At 39.4% G+C, this 19,953-nt stretch overlaps 1 protein-coding gene across 19 annotated transcripts in view; it reads right to left on the reverse strand.

Annotated features, from left to right (window-relative positions):
- The window catches only part of LOC107981492, a 113,302-nt gene that overhangs the window by 2,283 nt on the left and 91,066 nt on the right, over window positions 1-19,953 (reverse strand). The window lies entirely within an intron of this gene.

Raw genomic sequence — 19,953 nt, forward strand, 5'->3', positions numbered from 1 at the left:
TTTTTTATAGTTATATTGATCCCTAGCGGAAAAAAATTCTGCACATAATTTTTATCTGAAGCGTTTAGACTAAAACAGAAGATAAGTTATAATAATGACACGTTAAATAATTAAATATCATTACAATTAATTTGTAAATTGCGAGCGAAGCGAGCTTTTCTTGTTAGTATATATTAAATTGAACAATTGTTGATGTGGATATTTTTTGATAATTTCACCGGCACACAAAATAAAAAAAGTTGTCTGCGCGAGAAATCAGACCTATCTATCTTTATGTTTTTCGGGTCGCTGAATTCGAAGGTCAGTTAGGCCCCATCACGTCAGGGTTAAGGTCAGTTGGAGGTCAAATTAAGAAGAAAAGGTTTAAAAAAATTAAAATGCCATATATTTATGTTTATTTGGTCGCTGAATCCAAATCCGGAATCAGTTTGACCCCATCTCGTCAGGTTCAAGGTCAGTTCAAGGTCAAACTGAGAAGAAATGGTTAAAAGAAATAAAAATGCCATACATTTATGTTTTTTTGGTCGCTGAATCTGAATCTGGGGTCAGTTTTACCCGATCACGTCAGGTTCAAGGTCAGTTCGAGGTCAAATTGGGAAGTAACGGTTAAAAAAATTAAAATGCTATATATTCATGTTTTTTTGGTCGCTGAATCCAAATCCGGAATCAGTTTGACCCCATCACGTCTGGGTCAAGGTCAGTTCAAGGTCAAACTGAGAAGAAACGGTTTAAACCGATTAAAATGTCATATCAAAACTTTCCAAAAATGGAAAAAGATACCGAAAAATTGTAAAAAATCTTATTTAATCACATAATATCTTCCTTGTGTACAGAGAAAAGTTGCTTTCGTTTATATTTTTTTCTTATTTTGCTTTTTTTCCACTAGCTTAGTAACTCTCGATGTCTTTCTTTACTCCTTTTTTCTCTTGTAACGAACTCTTTTTACTTCAAATGACCTATGCAATGGGTTTCTTTTTCTCTTTTTGTTATTTGTTTTAATGTCTCTCTTCAGTGTCCAGCAAAAATCTGCCATCATGTTGACATTCCATCTTCCTTAGTATCGATTCTCCATTACACTTATATCTTGATGAAATCGGTCTCCCTGTTCTTCACTGACATCTCCTAGATTAAGAGGGAAGTAATCAAGATGGGAATGTAAGAAATGCATTTTATAACTCATCAAGCAAACCAAATTTTTGAAATTCTCCAACATTTGTTCAACTAGTTCCTGATAGTTCTCACTCTTTTTATTTCCTAAAAAGTTCTCACGAACAGTTTTAAAACTTTGCCATGCAGCTTTTTCTGTGTCGTTTATTTTTGTGATAAATGTTTCGTCTTCAAATAGAGTACGAATTTGAGGACCATCAAAAATGCCTTCTTTTAATTTAGCTTCACTTATAGCGGGAAACTTTTCTCCCAAATACTGGAAACAATTGCCATCTTTATCCAGAGCTTTGACGAACTGCTTCATGAGGCCAAGTTTGATATGAAGTGGTGGTAGCAGATAGTTTGATGGGTCAATCAATGGCGTACGTATAATGTTCCTCGATCCTGGTTCAAAATGTGTTCTTGTTGGCCATACTTTCTTAACGTAATGATTTACCCTGTCTCTACTATCCCATAAACACAAGAAGCAGGGATTTTTAGTAAAACCTGATTGTTGTCCTAAGATCATGGTTGCAATTTTAAGATCACCACAAATTTTCCATTGATGTTCCAAGTACTTTATTTTTGCCAATACAATTTCTAAATTTTCATAAGTCTCTTTCAGCTTAGTCGAGTGAGCTATGGGAATGGATGCAAACCTGTTTCCGTTATGAAGCAGAACAGCTTTCAGACTTCGTTTTGACGAATCAATAAAAGGTCTCCATTCGTCTTTATACATATTCGGTTTTATTGCATCGACTAAACCTTTAACATCTATACAATATACCAACAAATTCTCTTCATCGTTCGTAAAAAAATTCCTAAATTCTTTTTCTCTATCTCGATAAAAAGAGGCCGTTGTTCCTTTTGCTAACAGATTTTTCGTTTTAAGAACTGACGCTAGATATTCTCCTCCATCTTTAGGTAATCCTAAATTTCGAATAAGATTACTTAACTCTTCTTGGTTAAAGGTTTCTGGAGCTTTTCTTGTACTAGCTGGCAGGTATTCTTCGTTTGAGGATTCTTCGTCAGATTCTTCTTCAACCTCAGAACCTTCTTCGTCACAGGACTCATCAACTTGCATTTCTTCTACTTCGCCTGAGCGGTTCACATCCATGGGTTCGATACTAACAGTTTTATCCCTGACTTCTATTCTCACAGGTTTCACTACTGAAGAAACGTCTGCGTATAGAATTTTAGATTTAGTAGCCGTGTTAAAACCTTTCGTATTAGTCATACCAAAATAGCAGTCATTTTGACACGTTGGAGAAGACCATATCATTGGTTTTGTAAATTTCAAGTTTCTTTCTGTTTTATCTCTTTCCCAGCGTGTTACCATCGTATAACATCTACTGCAAACTTTTTGTGGCACCCAGTTTACATTTTGATTGGTTACTTCAATACCAAGTTTTGATATGACATTTTAATCGGTTTAAACTGTTTCTTCTCAGTTTGACCTTAAACTGACCTTGACCCTGACGAGATGGGGCCAAACTGATTCCGGATTTGGATTCAGCGACCAAATAAACATAAATATATGGCATTTTAATTTTTTTAACCGTTACTTCCCAATTTGACCTCGAACTGACCTTGAACCTGACGTGATCGGGTAAAACTGACCCCGGATTCGGATTCAGCGACCGAAAAAACATAAATGTATGGCATTTTTATTTCTTTTAATCATTTCTTCTCAGTTTGACCTTGAACTGACCTTGAACCTGACGAGATGGGGCCAAACTGATTCCGGATTTGGATTCAGCGACCAAAAAGACATAAATATATGGTATTTTAATTTTTTAAAACCTTTTCTTCTTAATTTGACCTCCAACTGACCTTGACCCTGACGTGATGGGGCCTAACTGACCTTATATTCGAATTCAGCGACCCGAAAAACATAAAGATAGATAGGTCTGATTTCTCGTGCAGACAACTTTTTTTATTTTGTGTGCCGGTGTTTTTATTATAGTACATAAGTATTTGAATGTATAAATAAATATACAAATTGTTTAATTTTTTTAGAAAAGTTAGTGAATTCATCATAATATAAAGGAATATTTATATCTACCTATATTATATAGTTGTTTTGAGGCAAGGTGAGATTCAGCCTCCCCCCTCAGCCCCTCCTCAGAATAACGTTAAAACGTTTCAAAAACGCGTTATATTTTACTCATAAAGCCCACCTCTGCCCCCCCTTAACCCCCCTTAGTTGCTTTATTCAACATTTATAGTAAAAAATATTATTCATTATGTTAAAACTTCTATTTTTTCTATGCCACCTATGAGGTGAATAAAAGAGCGCGAACAAAAATTTTAATGTTTTAGAATTAAAAATTAATATAGAATCTCATAGTAATTTGAATAAGCAATAATGTATTTTATTCGTGTATTTTCAATACTTTATTCTGTAACAAGTGGTCACGAATTCATATTGCGCGCGCTCGTTTAGTCGCGCGATGTTAGCTCGGCATGCAAGCGCGGTGTTACCAAGTCGTGCGCGGAGGCGCGCGTGAGACAATGCGCGTAGAGGTAGACTATTTCGGACTTGCGACCAGTAAACACACGTGCGTGGAGACTTGACTAAAGTATACCTCGGAAAATTGTAACGACAAGCGCGACAATGACGAATTAGCAGGATGGAAAGCGTAAGCCCAGCCGATCTAAACGCTCTACTAAAGCAAATCGGCCGAAACAGTTAGAGTTGACGGTTTTATTATCTCGAAAGTACAGTAATAGTACATTGCGACGCGCGCACAAGTTTTGTCATGCCCCTGGTGATCAGCCGATGGCTCGTCGTGACACTCTCGCAAGATCTCTACTCGCTTTTCTTTAGGCACGACGACTTTCTATGCCGTATCGTCATTCATAGACGCTGGCAATTTCTCATCTGGGCAGAAGTAGTACAGCTGCCCGCCGTACATTTTATACAGCGGATCTTTGACTGGTACTGCGTCTTCTTCGTACATACGCGACAATGTGTCTAGTACGGCGTTCAGCAGGCCTTTTCTATGCTCCAAAGTGTAGACGTGGCCTTGCATTTCTAGCGCCTATCTTGCTAAGCGCCCGGTGGGATTATGCAAGTTGCATAGCCACCGCAAACTACTATGGTCCGTGACGACCTTAAATTGATATCCCCCAATATAAGGTCTAAACTTCCGTATAGCCCAGATGACAGCGAGACATTCTCTCTCTGTAACACTGTAATTTCTCTCGGCTTTCGACATTGTGTGGCTAGCGAACTCCAAAACCCGCTCTTCTCCGTTGATTACTTGGAAAAGTACCGCTCCGAGACCGGTGTCACTGGCGTCCGTCTGCAACACGAACTGCGATTCGAAATCTGGGCGATAAAGAATCGGTGCAGACGCTATCAGCGCATACACTTGTTGGAAAGCATTTTACTGCTCCGTCCCCCACTTGTATTCTCTGCCTTTTTTCGATGGAGTGGTTTAGCGACGGTCACGAATTCTTGCAAGAATTTGCGGTACCACGACGCCATTCCTAAGAAACGTCTCAGCTGTTTCAGGTTTTTCGGTGCTGGATACGCTACAATGGGCGTTATCTTCTCTGGATTTGGCCGAAAACCATCGTGATTAACCAGGAAGCCGAGGTACTTTACCTCTTCTCGGCAAAAAACACTTTTGTCCCGGTTGATCGTCAATCCCGCCGCGTTCACTTGCTTAAGCTGTACTTTCTCTAAGTACTCGAGATGCTCTTCAAACGTCTCTGTCGCGATGATAATATCATCGAGATATGAGTACGCATATGGCTGGAGTTCTGGGCTGATCACTTCGTCGATCATTTGCTGGAAGGTCGCTCCAGCGTAGGCTAAACCAAACGATATACGCGTGAATTGGAATAAACCTAGCCCAGTAACTGTAAAGGCCGTCAGAGGTTTGCCTCCGGTTTCAAAGGTATTTGATGGTACGCGCTGTTAAGGTCTAACGTCGATATGTACTTCGCTTTCTGCAGTTTACGAAGGATATCATCCATGTTAGGTAATGGATATGCGTCAGCCTTTGACAGCGCATTAACTTTCCGGAAGTCGACGCAAAAACGATATTACCCATTCGCTTTGCGCATCATCACTACCGGGCTTGACCAAGCACTATCAGAGGGTTCGATGATTCCCGCAGCAAGCAACTCTCGTACTTGTTGATACTTCTCCTTCTCTATTTTTGGCGACACGGGATAATACTTCTATTTTATAGGCCTGGCCGACGAGCACGTCAGAATCTGCGAATCTGCGCGTACTCGTCGTCACTGACGTACGCGAGTTCAACCGCGTCGATATCTATCGCCTCTGCTGTAGCTATCGTAGCCATCTGAAGTTAGACAATCTTTCGCTCCTTCTTCAGTTACAGGACGTTTTTATTTGGATCGTGGACTGCGCCAAACAGGCGTCCGAAATTCGTCCCAACTAGACATTCGTTGGTCGCTTCGGGTATGATCGCCACCGTTACGTCGCGTTGTACACTTGCGACGTTAAAAGGCAAGTCCACGAATCCTACGATCGGCGACGTCTGACCATTTGCATACTATGCTTGACGGCCATCGCGTTGTAGCAAAAGTTGACCGCAGGCGCTAGCGATCTAAAGTCCTAACGACCCCATCACTGTCATAGCGGCGCCTGGGTCGTAGAGAGCCCTTACTCTGAACCCTTCGATGCCCACTTGTACCCACCAGTGCGACGTGTCTTAATTTGGTGATATTATCGGCTGGCGAGATTCGCTGGACAACAGTGCGACCATGCGATTAAAATCGCCTGAGGTTTCGCGCGTGGCTTTTTTCGTGGCAGTTGTAGCACTCTATTGGCTTCTTCTGGTCTCGCCCTTAACGGTGCATTCGGAGACGATCGCTACTCCGGCTTCGGAGGTGCTCGATATGAGGCTTCGCAGGCTAAGGCGGCCTCAACTTCGGCTGCTGCCTCGAGTAACTGCTCCACGGTTGTGAAATCTCTCCGCTGGAGTTCTCATTTGAAAGCGGGCAACATATTATGGTATATCTGATTCAGTTGCTTGCTAGCGTCTGGTCGGGGATTCATCCTCCGCATTATGTCTTGCAGGTTGTTTACGTAAACCCGCACGCGTTCGCCAGACCCCTGCGTCCTCGAAATTACTTCGCTCAGTAGCTTCTGATGGTAGCCCTGCGTCTGCCCGTACCATCTTTTGATACATTCACAGAAATCGTCCCAGCTGGACCATTCTCCCTGTTCAGAGAGCCGGTTCTGTAGCCACTCGTACGCGTTATCCGTCAATACCTCTTGTAATGACGCTAACATTTGCGCGTCAGACAGGCCGTCCAGCCTTCTGCGTCCTCTTGCATGCGCTGCAGGAAGTTCTTGATGCTTAACAATGAGTCCCCGGTGAACTTAATCCCCCATTTGTTCATCGCAGGACCAATGGGTCTGTTGTTCTATCTTCGCGACCCATCGTAGTTGCTACTGTCACTTAGCGCTTGCGTATGCGCGTTCGTCGCATTCGCACCCCCCCTCCCCCTAGCAACTACTGGGGGTTGCGAATAGAGAGGATTCGCCGGGATCCAAGGGTTGAAGGCTCCACCAGCCACCGCGCCCGCGTCTTCGCGGAAGCTGCTGTGATTCATGTAATTTATGCTGTCCATCTTGCACATCAGCGCCCTCATCGTTGCGGTATTTTCAGCTATCGACTGACTTAGTAGGTCATTCTGAGCTACCGAATTTTAATCGCATACTCAGAGGGCATTGTCCATCTCTTCTTCGTCGACTCCCAAGCACCAATTCTTGACGACCTTCTCAATCTTCTTCGCCATGTTGGTGTATCTTCTGGGTCTAAATGACGCTTACGCGGTTGCGCAACAACGACGTGGCAGCTCCCTATCCTACGCACTCACTCTAGACAGCCCCTAGATTGTATTCTTGTTGCTACAACGTAAGCTGCAAAAATACAACCTGTCTACTTCCACACTTGCACACCTAAGCGCGTCGCTGCGACGTAGATTATTACGCGAAATCAAATAAAACGAAAAATTGAATTCGTATAATCGAAGCGAAATCCGTAAAAAAAATTTTTATTGCGACAGAGAAGCATGAATTGCTTCTGGCCTGCGCACTTATAGCACCGCTGTGCTCTCACTTGCAGTGCACAGTTTGTGCTACAGGCATATACACACTTACGCTCCCAAAAAATCCGAAAAAAATATTTTCGCGGAATTGCGCATATATCTCGAGTTACAAGTCGAGTGTGTTGTCCTCTTGAAAATGTTTAAGGTCTTCTTGGCTCGAAACTGGGCGTATACTGTTTCGCGTCTTCCCGTAGAAGTGCTACCCGTACAAGCGCTCTCACTCGCTCTCACACACTCGCGCCGCTGCGCGCTTCGCTCTACTTCCACACGAGACGTCGCGAAAAATTAATTATGTTACTCTCTATCCTAACTAGAGTGTGTTAAAATTCTCCCAACAACAAATAGAAAATTATTTGACTCGGATAGCATGGGATACTAGTGTCAGCTTCAACTTTGGCTGCTCCAAGTCGTTTAATTCTAATCTCGGCGCTAACTGCGACGTGTAAAAAAGAACCATTTAAGTCACACGTATCGTAATGTACTATTTTCAAAAGTAAAAACCTTGGCAAGAAAAAGACTAATAAAAGTAGTGAAATCTATAAATATAAAAATGTCAAGTAAATGATTTTTTTGCTATGAATCACTAATTTTCCAGCAAAAGTAACGTTTTCTAATTTGCAACAATCACGTATAGTATTGTCAACAGTAGTAGGGGCTGCGCGGCTACGGCGCCACCGAATACCTTCAGTCGGTAACCGCTAAATCTACATTACCGACGAGTAAATCTGTCATACCGACATCTGACGCCCGACGCGGGCAGCCTGCATTCGAATTTATTGTTTTTCGTGTTGGTAAGATATATTTTTGAAACTTTTAATGACGCGGTACGGATGTGATGATGTGAAGATCCCCCTTCCGTGCTAAGTATAGCTCTTCACCACATTATACAGTGTGCCGAGCTATTCACATTCTTTTTATACTACCTTCTCCCCGCAGTCCATACATATTTGCTATCTGATACAGATATACTCTCACTACCATACAGCGCACTGTATACTATATATCTCACTATACTCTTTTCTCCCCGAAGTCCGGCGCGGGCTGCAACGCGCGCTGAGTATAGATATAGATATACTCTCACCGCCACAGCGCGCACATAGTACCGAGTTCTCTGCACGTGTGGGTATATCTATACCTATACTCTCTTCTACACTCGGTCTGGCGTGCGCTATTTGCCCTGCAAATTTAAATGTATGATGTGCGGAGAGTATGGAGGGGAGCCGCCACTCAAACCAACATTATATTGCAAACGTTTTATGCTATTCTTATGCCAATATATTTCTAGATTTTCGCTGTATCGAATAAAGTAGAGCCTATTTATACGATATAAAAACTGTACATGGCGCCGCCGTGTCGAGATTTGTGTCCTACAGTAACAGTTTCCCGCTCTTTCCATTTCTGGTGCCAAAAGTAGGGGTTTCTATTTGAAAAAATCGTCTTGACCTTCAAATGACCTTGAAGGTCGCGCTCAATGACATTGTCAAGGTCATCATCAGATAGCCAGGGAAAAATCCTAAAACTTTTACCCGAAACTTTTTTCGCTGGCATGCTTTGCCAACGAGATAATTGAGATTAAAGATTAAAATGACTCACCCTGTATTTAGCTTCACGGAATTCTTCAATAATGGATTGTATTTTATTTATATGACTCTGATTTCCAGCTGCTGTTTCAGCAGTCAGCAATCTTAAACGATCAACAAGCTCATTTAGATCACCCCAATAAATGTAGTCTATATATGCGTTTTTACGACCAATTTTATACGATATGGATGATAAGCCTTTACCTTTCTAAAGCTTGGCTTCCTTAATAGACTTTCTTATGTAATTAGTATACTTTTTACTGTCTTGCACACGGATAGCTTCATGTGGAAGATAATATTTTATATGTGCGTTGGTATCATTTAAAATTTCAGCATAACAATCATAACCTCAGCCGTAATTAAACTTTGATCAAGATTTTTCATGAACAACAATTGAATAGGCCAGGCGTCTTATTATACTTTTTCTGACCAATTGTAATGAAATTATCATAAAAATCTATGAAACTATCACTGACTTTGAGTTTATCGTTACGCATTCTTAGTACACCATATACTGTATCTAAAGTTTGCATTTGACCATTTAACAATAAGTCTATGTACTCGTCTTCTATATCATTTTTTTATTTTCAATAGTCTCTTCAAGATCTTCTTTTTCTTCTTCAAACTCACTTAAAGCTGACTCAAACTTAGTATCATCTTCAGTATCAACTTCAATATCGCCTTCAATATTGTCTTAAATATCGTCTTCACTATCTTCTGCAAGATCATCTTTTTTCTCCACTTTCTCTATTTTTAATTTTTTCTTTCTGTCAGTTTCTACTTTAGGTATCCTTTTTTCTTTCATGTGATTAGTTGTCTTAGTCACGCTTTTCCAGTGGTTCAACAATAGGCCTAACAGAATCATTTACTGCTTTCTCAAAATCTATTTTCTGACTTTTTGATAAAGTGTGTTTTCGTTTTATAGCATTACGAGCCTTCTCTACTTCTCACAGCACAGCACAGTTGATTAAAATCAACCATCTTGTCACTTAAAAGACTCGCAGTCGAATACTAAAGTTATTTCGTGCGTTGTATATTTATTATAAGTTTATCAAAACCTTTTCTGTAACGGCCATCATTAATTTTTGAATCTTTGTCAATTACAAGAAAGACGTGTTTGCTATACCAACATGACGAAAACAAATTTTTTAATTTTTGATATGACATGTCTGTATTCACATGATCATTATATATATATATATATATATATATATATATATATATATATATATATATATATATATATATCAAATTCATATCATCTTGTCGAAAAAGTATTAATAAACTAACGTTTTAACGAACTAAATGTTTTGGCACTTGTGCATACAATTTACATAAGTAGAAACAATCAACATTTTTATGTCTGCCCATGCAGTAAAACGCTATGATATTATCTCGTTTTTCACATGCATTATCGTCAAAGACAAATATAGAATTAGCTCGAGCTTCATCAGGCTTCACCATATTCTCCGCATATCATACATTTGAATTTGCAAGGCAAACATAGCGAGCGTCGGACCGAGTATAGAGGAGAGTATAGGTATAGCTATACTTACGCGTGCAGAGAACTCGGTACTATGTGCGCGCTGTGGCGGTGAAAGTATATTTATATCTATACTCAGCGCGCCGGACTGCGGGGAGAAGAGAGTATAGATATACGCGGAGAGCTCGACACTTTATATGCGTATAGCGTGCGCTGTATAGTAGTGAGAGTATATCAATATCTATACTCAGCGTGAATTGCAGCCCGTATTGGACTGATGGGAGAAAAGAGTATAGATACAATGCGGAGAGCTCGGCACATTGTATAATGTGGTGAAGAGCTATATTCGGCACGGGAGGGGGATCGCCATGACATCCGTACCGCGTCATCAGATGTTTAAAAAATATATCTTACCAACAAGAAAAACAAAAAATCCGAATGCAGCCTGCCTCGTAAGTATGACAGATTTACCCGTCGGTAAGGTATATTTACCGGTTATCGACGGTCGGTATTCGATGGCGCCGTAGCTGCGCAGCCCCTACTACTGTCAACAACTTCTAAAGCTTTTTTTATGAATCATGGAAGCTTTATCCCAAATAATAATTTCAGATTCTCTAATTTTTTTCTTTTCGTATAGGTGTTTTAAATTTGCTGTTTTTTAGGTAATAAAATAGATTAAAAAATAACAGAATACCTATCCAAGCCATTGACAACATTTGTTTTGAGCTTTCGAAGTTTTTGCATTCTCAAAGTATGTGGTTAATCGTCATATGTTTTTTGCAGGTTTCGCATTGTGGAGGGGGTGATTTTTGTAATATGTGTTGGTGTGCGATCGTTGTATGTCCAATTCTTAGGCGAGTGATTGCAACTTGTTCTTTGCGAGAAAGGTGTAAGGTGTTAGTTTTGGAGAACGTATCTTCTCTTATTTTATGTAAAAACGTTTTCCGGCTTAATTTTCATGTCTCATCCCATTGGTTCTAGATGGCGATAGTCATAATTTTTTGTGCAATATTTAGAGGGATGAGACTTAAAAATAAAACTCCGGACATTATCTAACCAAAAGCCGTATCCTAAGCGACAAGCTGCGATGAAGGAAAGCGTCTCAATCCCGATCGGAGCAACTGCCCGTAGACGTCAGCACCGAGAATCACATCGACCTTATTCGATAGGAAAAACTCCGGATCTGCGAGAGTGAGCCCTGCAAACTGCTTGAGATCGAGATCTTCAATGCTGTCGACTGGGAGCTGCGATGTTAGACGAGGAAGAATGAGCGCCTCTGTCGTAATCTGAAAGCTTGTGTCGACCCTGGATTTTAGAACGAGCTGAGTTCTCGAGCGCGCAGTGCCCGCTGCACTAGCGCCAAGCCCTGTCAATGGTACGCAAGTATGCTCCTTTCGGAGCCCTAACAGCTGGACAATCGACTCCGAAACGAACGAAGCTTCCGTGCTCGTACAAAGGTGCTGTCTCCTCTTGGACCTATAATCTGCACCTTTGCTGTAGCCAGAACGATTCTCCGCTTCGGAAACGTGACGCCCGCTGCATGCAAACTCACGACAGATTTCGAGCCAGAGCCGCCCGCCTGAGAATTATCGGTGTTCTGCTGCCCAGCTTGCGAGTTTCCCTGGAATTTAAGATGCAAGAGGGTGTGATGTTTACCCTGACAAGTAGAACAACGTCCCGAAGAATTACAAGCGTTGGCTCTGTAAGATCCGAGGCAATTAAAGCAACGCTGCAACTGCTTCACCGTTGCCAACCGCTCGTGTGGATTCTTGTCTTTCAGCTTGAAGCATTTCGAGAGAGGATGCGTGCCGTTACAAAGGGCGCAATTAGAATTTCCAGACGAACGAGAGGATCTAGCGTGGAAAACCTTCCGAGGCTGAGGTCCTGATGTTGGCGTAGAAGCTGGTCTCTTCTCCGCCTTGCGCTCCGAAGGGTACATCTTAAGAGCTTGAGCTCTTCTTTCAAGGAACTTAAGCAAATCTGAAAACTTAGGAAGAGCGCTGTTGATATCACGCTCCGGCTCGTCCGTCTCCGGCACGTACTCCTGGTCCTTCTCACTCAGCTCAGCCTCCCACAGCTTCCGAGACTCCGGATCCAGGCGATCGGACAACAAGAAAACAAACCAAATATCCCAATGATCAACTGGAAGTTTCAAATTTGTCAAAGCTCGAACGATCCGCTTGGCCTCATCAGCGAACGCACGCATTTCAGCAGCCGATTCCTTCTTCATCTGCGGAATTTCTAAAAACGAAGTCAAGAGTTTGTTGATCATCAACCTAGGATTACTATAACGATCCTTAAGCGTCTGCCAAGTGCTCGCATAATTCGTATTGGTTGTCATCACGTCCTTTATCAGCTATGCAGCCACACCTGTCAAGCATAACTTGAGATACTGCAGTTTCGTGACGTCAGAAATGCCAGAACGACTATGCACGAGAGAAGAGAAAAGATCGCTAAAACTAGCCCAGTCCTCGTCTTTACTTGACAACCTCAGGATCTGAGTCCGACTCCCCCATACTAGCGCTATCATCAGCATCAGGCTTGTCGAATAAAGCAAGCAGTGTTAGGATCTCGTCAAGAGCCGATTCGTAAACACCCTGAATGCGATCGAACCATTGATCTGCAATATACGCATCTGTTTCTGCATCGTCCCTAACGACAATCTCAGAATGCGTCTTCCTAGTCTCCACCCAAATCTGCTTAACAGCATCAAGTCGCGCCTGGACCATGCTTTTATTAAGCGAGTCACGCTGCTTAGCAAGCAGGCGTGTACGAATGCTCTCAATTTCGGCTTCTCGAGCCGTCTGTAACGCAGTCAGCTTCTTCAGCGCAATAGGAGCCATGATGCTCGCAAAGTCTCCCTATATGTAACGCAAACTTAAAGAAAATAAGTGTCGTGCACGCACGCCGCTAATCCGTGGACACGACCGCAGTGTGTCTAAGAAGTCGCCGCTCCCTAATCCGCAAACGTCAACACAGGCGCGCGGCGCAAGGTCTTGCTTCCGAGAGCGCTCGACCGGCCGAATATGTAAACAAGAGCGCGCGGCGCTATACAAAACGTTCACACTGAGGCTGAGAAAAACGATACTTGGAACTTCAACAGAAATATAATATGCTACTGGAAAAACCCGTTACAGTGTGAACGCGTTTGTGTACAGATTTTATACACTACGTTTATCGCACGATTATGCACAATAGAATAAAGAAAAACGCACGAAAAAACCAATCACTCACTCCTCACCCGGGGCACCATGATTAATAATCTTAGAACGAGTGAAAGAACTCAGAGTGAGTTCCGACAAAAGGAAAGGGTTGAGTGAGTGAAGGGTTCTTTTTAATTAACACACACGATTTCGCGGTACACAAAAAGCACTTGCTTTGGCGTAAAACCCTCACGGTTTAGAGGGAAAAGCCTCAGCAAGTGTAAGCTTTATTGAAAATAAGGAAAGGGAAACTATACAAATAAAAGAAAGAGAACAGTGACTCTAAAAGAGAAAAAACTCATGTGAAAGAACGCACGCAAACGCAAAGACGCGAGGTACCTTTTCCGCACGCAGAGAGAGCTCTCTTACCGCAAAGACGAACGCAAAAACCGCCGCTGAAGAGGGCGTTGAGCAGGCCTCGTCGTAGTCCGCCCCTGCTTCCGTCCTGGTCCTGGAGGTCTGGAAGCCGGGCTTGGGGAGCGAAAGGATGGTCCGCAACCGTGCACCAAGCGCGCCCCGACGTCTCGGGGAGCCAGACGCTTGGCACGAAGGCAACAAGGGGTGTTGCCGCTGTTCGCTCGCCCCGAAGGAGTCACGTACAACACGTGGACACCTTCGCCAACAAACCTTAAGACTATCGCCTCGAGGCACACTCATACACACGCGAACGACGCGATCGCGAATTTTCCGCTAAACACTACAAACATGGCGCAGAACGATGTGAACAGTGATAGCTCTGAGAAGAACAAGTCACTGGCTCACCGTACAAAGAAAAAAAAATCGAAAAGCGTAAGGAAGCCAAACGTGCGAAGCGCTTGGCAGTCCGAACAGGAATAAGCGCGCGCGGGCCCTTCGCACGCTCGCGAGCGGGGCTGGCGGCGCGCAACTCGACGCATGCGCACGCGCTCTCAACGTCGCAACGGAGAGCGCGCAGCGGCGCGAAATTCAAAAAGCCTAAATTTACACCTACACTACTTGAACGAATAAAACGAACTGAAAAAACTTTATCGATACGAGTAATATTGTAATGGAGATACATTTTTATCATTATTTTGATTTTGTTGAAATATAGGATTCCATTCTATATCTGAATAAGAAAACATGATTGGGAAAATCATGGGATCTATGTGAAAAGATAATTTATTCAGAATAGAAATTGGTCCCACTTCTTTCGGAGGATTTTTTGGATAAACAAATAGATCGTAATTTAATGGAATCTCTCCATTTTTTGAAGCAATTAATGCTGCACATTCAAAGGTGGAAGGTTTATTATATCTATTTTTATCTAAATTAATATTTCTTGTAAAATACAAATGATATTCTGTTAATTTTTGTGATTTTGTTAATTCGTATAAGTTTTTCAATTTTTTTGTATATGGATTATTTTGAAGAACTTGAGAAATGATTTCTATATGTTCTTCAACTAACTTTTTATCTTCACTTAATCTCGTTTCAGTAGTTTTCCAATCATCGTACATATAAGTTTGTCCTTTTTGAGAATTATGATCTACAGATTTTTGAATAGAATTTGCTGCTATATGACAAACTTAACCTTTAATTTTCAACTTATAAATTCCAGATCGCAGAACATTAACCACGTTTGCTTTAAAAGTTGCAAATGAGAAAGCGTTATTATAATAACGAATTAATTCTCGAAATTTACTATCACCAAATAATAATTTTTGGAAATCTTTTGGATAATCGCTTAATGGAGGTAATTTCACTTTACTATTATGACAACAACTTTTTCTGGAATATTTTATAGACCAAAATAAAGCATTACAATTTTGACAAATATAATTCTCTAAAATCTGAGTATTCAGCTTTTATTACATACATTTCCTTAATTTGTTGAGTTCGCCTACGTTTGTTAATTCTATCTTCATTCATATTTTGTATCATATCCTTTCGTCTCTTCGCGTTCAATCTGTCTTCTTTTATATTATTAACCACATCCTTTCATCTCTTCGCGTTCAATCTGTCTTCATTCATGTTTTCAACCACATCCTTCCGTCTCTTCGCGTTCAATCTTTCTTCATTCATGTTTTTTAAATAATCTTTTTGTCTTTTTATTTCTAATCGAATTGCGTTCATATTTATGGTTTTATCTTTATTTCGTTTTTTTATTAATCGATTACTGTTTAAATTTTTAGTTATATCATATTTCCTTTTTTTATTTTAAACATTGAATCGTCTTTTTTAATTTCTAATTTTTGTAATATTGAACGTTTATTTTGTTTATAATAAATTTGATGGTACATTCGTTTATAATTTTGCCAAAAATTAAAGTTCACATTTTTTAGAATATCATAATGTCCTGCATTTACTGGACCTGTCAATAAAAGGTCTAATACATTGTTATTGTTACTAAAATTTTGACCATAAGTTGTTGGATTTATCATTCTTGTACTATGCACTGTAACAGAGACTTGATATAAGTTAACAAATGCAACTATTTGAATTTCTCCGCCAAATCTACCATTTACTGCTATATAACTTCTGTAAATATCTGCATTCGTTATTTTTACAGTATAGGATCGATCCGTTTCAATATAGGTTTTGTAATATTTCCAATTTTCAACAATATATTTTATAATTATTGTTTTTACTTTTTTATACTTATATTCAATATTATATAAAAAGTATGAAAAAGCATGAAATAAACAATTCCCATCACCAATTTTTTTTTCAACGTTAGTATTCTGAATAAATTCTGCAGACATTTTAAATTCTGATTTTGCGATTCTAAATAGACATGAATCAGAATATAATAAATAGAATGAATCTATTTAAATGTATTAATTTATACTTATCATATGTACAAACAACTGTACACATATCTAATAAATAAGCTTATTTGTTTATAATTTAAAGAATAAAAATAATCCTCACTATTCTGTATCTTAGTATTATAATTATGATTTCTTCTCTAAAAAGTTATGCAATCCTTAAAGAAATGGTCTAATGTTTATAGCTTAAAAAAGTTTTTCTGTATTTTTATGAATATACGCTAATAAATGTAGTGGAATCAGTTTTAAAAATATCTAGTGTTAAAAATTAGCACACTGACAAAAATCATTACTTACTCCAAGAATAATCAATCTCACTATAACTTCAAGGTGAAAATCTGCTTTGTGTTTCATGATTCTCTTACATCTAATCTGAATGTTCTAAAACTAATCCAAATCATCTTGTGCAAAAAAATGAGCAAAATCATAAGTATAAAAAAATCAAGTAAATAATTTCTTCTAAATATATAGAAGAATCATTTAAACACAAAGCGGATTTTCATCTTATATAAAAAATAAGATGGTTGTACTTTTCAAAATTATTCTTCTAATGCTTACTTGCTGTCCCGTTGTCTTATAGTCTACGATGTGTATAGAGTAAATCATATGCATACTTACTAAAAACAACTTATTGATTACTTAACGATCAATTCCCACATAAATATGAAAATTTATCGCCTTTCCAATCGAAACAGATCTTAAAGAAAAATTATCAAAGTAAAATAGTACATTACAATACGTGTGACTTAAATGGTTCTTTTTTACACGGCATAGTTAGCGCACAAGCGTAGCGTAACAAAAAAAGTATTTGACAGCTCAAGAACCAAATTATTTGTAATAAGCTGCTCGATTACAACAATATCCAGTTGAAAAATTTGACATAATGCTAGAAGTTACATTTTTGCAAAAACTGCTTCCACGCGTAAATACGTCAGATGTAATTTATGCATTTCAATATTTCAAGAAACTTTCAATCACGATGATTTTTTTGTAGGTGAAGTAGTTTTTTAAATATTTATAAAAAACATGAATTTGCCGTTATTATTGTTAATAACAAACAGAGAAAGTATTCGCTAGGAGGAAAACCAAGTTATTTTTAATAAGCGCTATAAATAGAATCAAATTGAGTTGAAAAATCCAGGAAGCAATTAAAAAAACACAGAAAGGAAGCTGGCGTCTGAATTAGTATATGAGTAAGAGTTCTCTATCTATATCTGCTAAATTCTGATTGAAATATTGACTGTTCTGCTGCTCGATCAGCTCAGCTGGGCTTGCGCTGAATGATTATCTACTTGGAATAAGAATATTTTGGAACTACAGGCGGTTTTCTGCCAGTGTCGGCTACTAAGCATGGGCTTTAAAAATTGTATGGAACTGCATAGCATATGCATATTCGATCCTTGCAGCGATAAAGAAAAGGCTGCAAGCCGTGAGATGAGATAAGAACTCTAGCACTCGCGCTCCGCGCAGAGTGTTTACTCGCATTAGCTGATCAATTAACCTAACCTGATAAGACATGGCGCGGCCGTTTTTTTATTCAAAATTATTACTGTCGGGTGTACAGCAATCAAGCTTCTTTACGTCTATAATACAACAGATAAGTCAATAGGACATATGGTTTAAATTCTTTTATATTTGTAATATCTATCAAGTAGCTTTTGTAATAATTAAAAAGAATCGTATGTATAGCTATGACTGACTGGAAGAAAAAAAAGAGAATCGGAGAGGCGAAAAATTAATTTGTTTTCGCAAAATTAATTTTCAAACTTAATTATTTTATAAACGAGCAATTTTCTTAACAAAATAATATGGTAATTAAAAAGATCTTATGAAAACCTTTGAAATTGTATACTCATACATAAACATCAACAGGAGATCGAGTAAAATATATACAGAATTCATAAAACGTAAATAGGTTATTTAGCAAATTCAAAGTATAATAGGTTGCGGCGCGCTCGCGACGGTACAGTGTATAAAACTTACACTTGCTATCGGGGCGCTACCGCGCCCCTTGATTATTAAATACATTACATTTATAGAATAAATATTACCTTTGAATATTGGCGATACTTCACTAAGAAATGTTCAAGATAATAACAACAGTATTACGAAAAGATTTTCAATTTCAGTAACAATTTTTTAACTAATTTTACTGTCAAGCCATCTGATAATGTAGTGTAATTAATATAATCAACTATAATAAAAAATATAAAACTGTAACAGTTATGCAAAAAATTTCAAATTCCTAAATCTTAATATTTTATAAAAAGACGTTTATACATGGAGAGAAATTTCAGACCGACATAACTCAAGTAAGCCGTAACCTCTCAAAAGTAGAGGAGAAGAGCTCAAATTTGAGCTTTGAAGGGTTAAAAATGACTACTTAGATCAAAAGTTATAAGGATTTAAAAAAAAAGGAATATTGTAGAGTATATAAGTGGCCCGCGCTAAGGCTTCGTCTCTCAGTCAGTATCTAGCCGTACGACTATTCGAATTCTTGTACTAATTTCCGTCAAGTTAATTAAACTCAGTGTATAACCGAAATTTCTAGTGTACATCTTTTTTCACTACCCTTTGACTTCTTGCGCTATGTCCTTTATCAAACAATGAATCCTAGGATCAAGAAGACGACCACCACCCTCGAATTCCGGAGGAATTCAAAGCAGCTTCTTGTTGGCGGCCGCCAGCAGAGAGCAGCAGCTATCGGGTCAGAACATTTTTGTGACAGCGATGGGATTCGTTTGAAGGAGTCAAGGACATTCAATAACCAACCAGGATAGATGAAAATTCTGGAGAACAAACACCAGGACCGACTTCTCCAGAGAACCAATAGCGTTCGTATTCTGTTCGGGGTTTTTGAGCTGCAGTTTCCCCCGGAACCGAAGGCGAACGCCGGAATACGAGGTGCCGAATTAGAGTCCGCAGCAAGAAAAGAAAATTAACGAATCACGACGATCAAAACTACCAAAACCATAAAACAGATTCTACAAATTCTCAAGTCGAAATTTGTTCAATTAATAACGATAATTGAAGAATGACGGGCGGAAAATACGGAAACCTTAAGATTGCTATAGCTCAAGCCATAGAATGGGAGAGTTACCTGAACCAGCTTGATGAATTGCACACTGCACCGGGAAAATCTTCCTGTCGTATAGCCGAGGCTAAAAACATGCGTGAGGCGCATAATCGAAAGAAAAATATTAATTGCTTTCACTGCGAGGAACTGGATCATTATGCGCGACAATGTAAACAAGGAAGAGAAAATAGAGAATATCGATCTAAACCATATTGCACCTTTTGTAGAAGGGACGGACACCACCTTTTAAACTGTAGGACTCGGCCGAAGGGAAACGATAGTAAAAATCAGGATAATAATTATGTTCGGCAACATAATTATCGTGATTTGAACTTTAATCGTGTTTGTCAGGATTTCACAAGTACCTATTGATCCCACTGACGCACCAAAAACAGCCTCCTCCACACCTTTTCAACATCTCCAGTATAAACGAATGGCAATGGGTCTTAAAGGCTCACCTGCGACCTTTCAATTTTTAATGAATAAAATACTTAGTGGCCTTTAAGGCATAGAATTATTTGTTTATATGGACGACATAGTAGTATATGCCATATCGATACAAGAACATGATGAAAAGATG

This window comes from Nasonia vitripennis (assembly GCF_009193385.2).
Source record: "Nasonia vitripennis strain AsymCx chromosome 3 unlocalized genomic scaffold, Nvit_psr_1.1 chr3_random0007, whole genome shotgun sequence".
Taxonomy (NCBI): domain Eukaryota; kingdom Metazoa; phylum Arthropoda; class Insecta; order Hymenoptera; family Pteromalidae; genus Nasonia; species Nasonia vitripennis.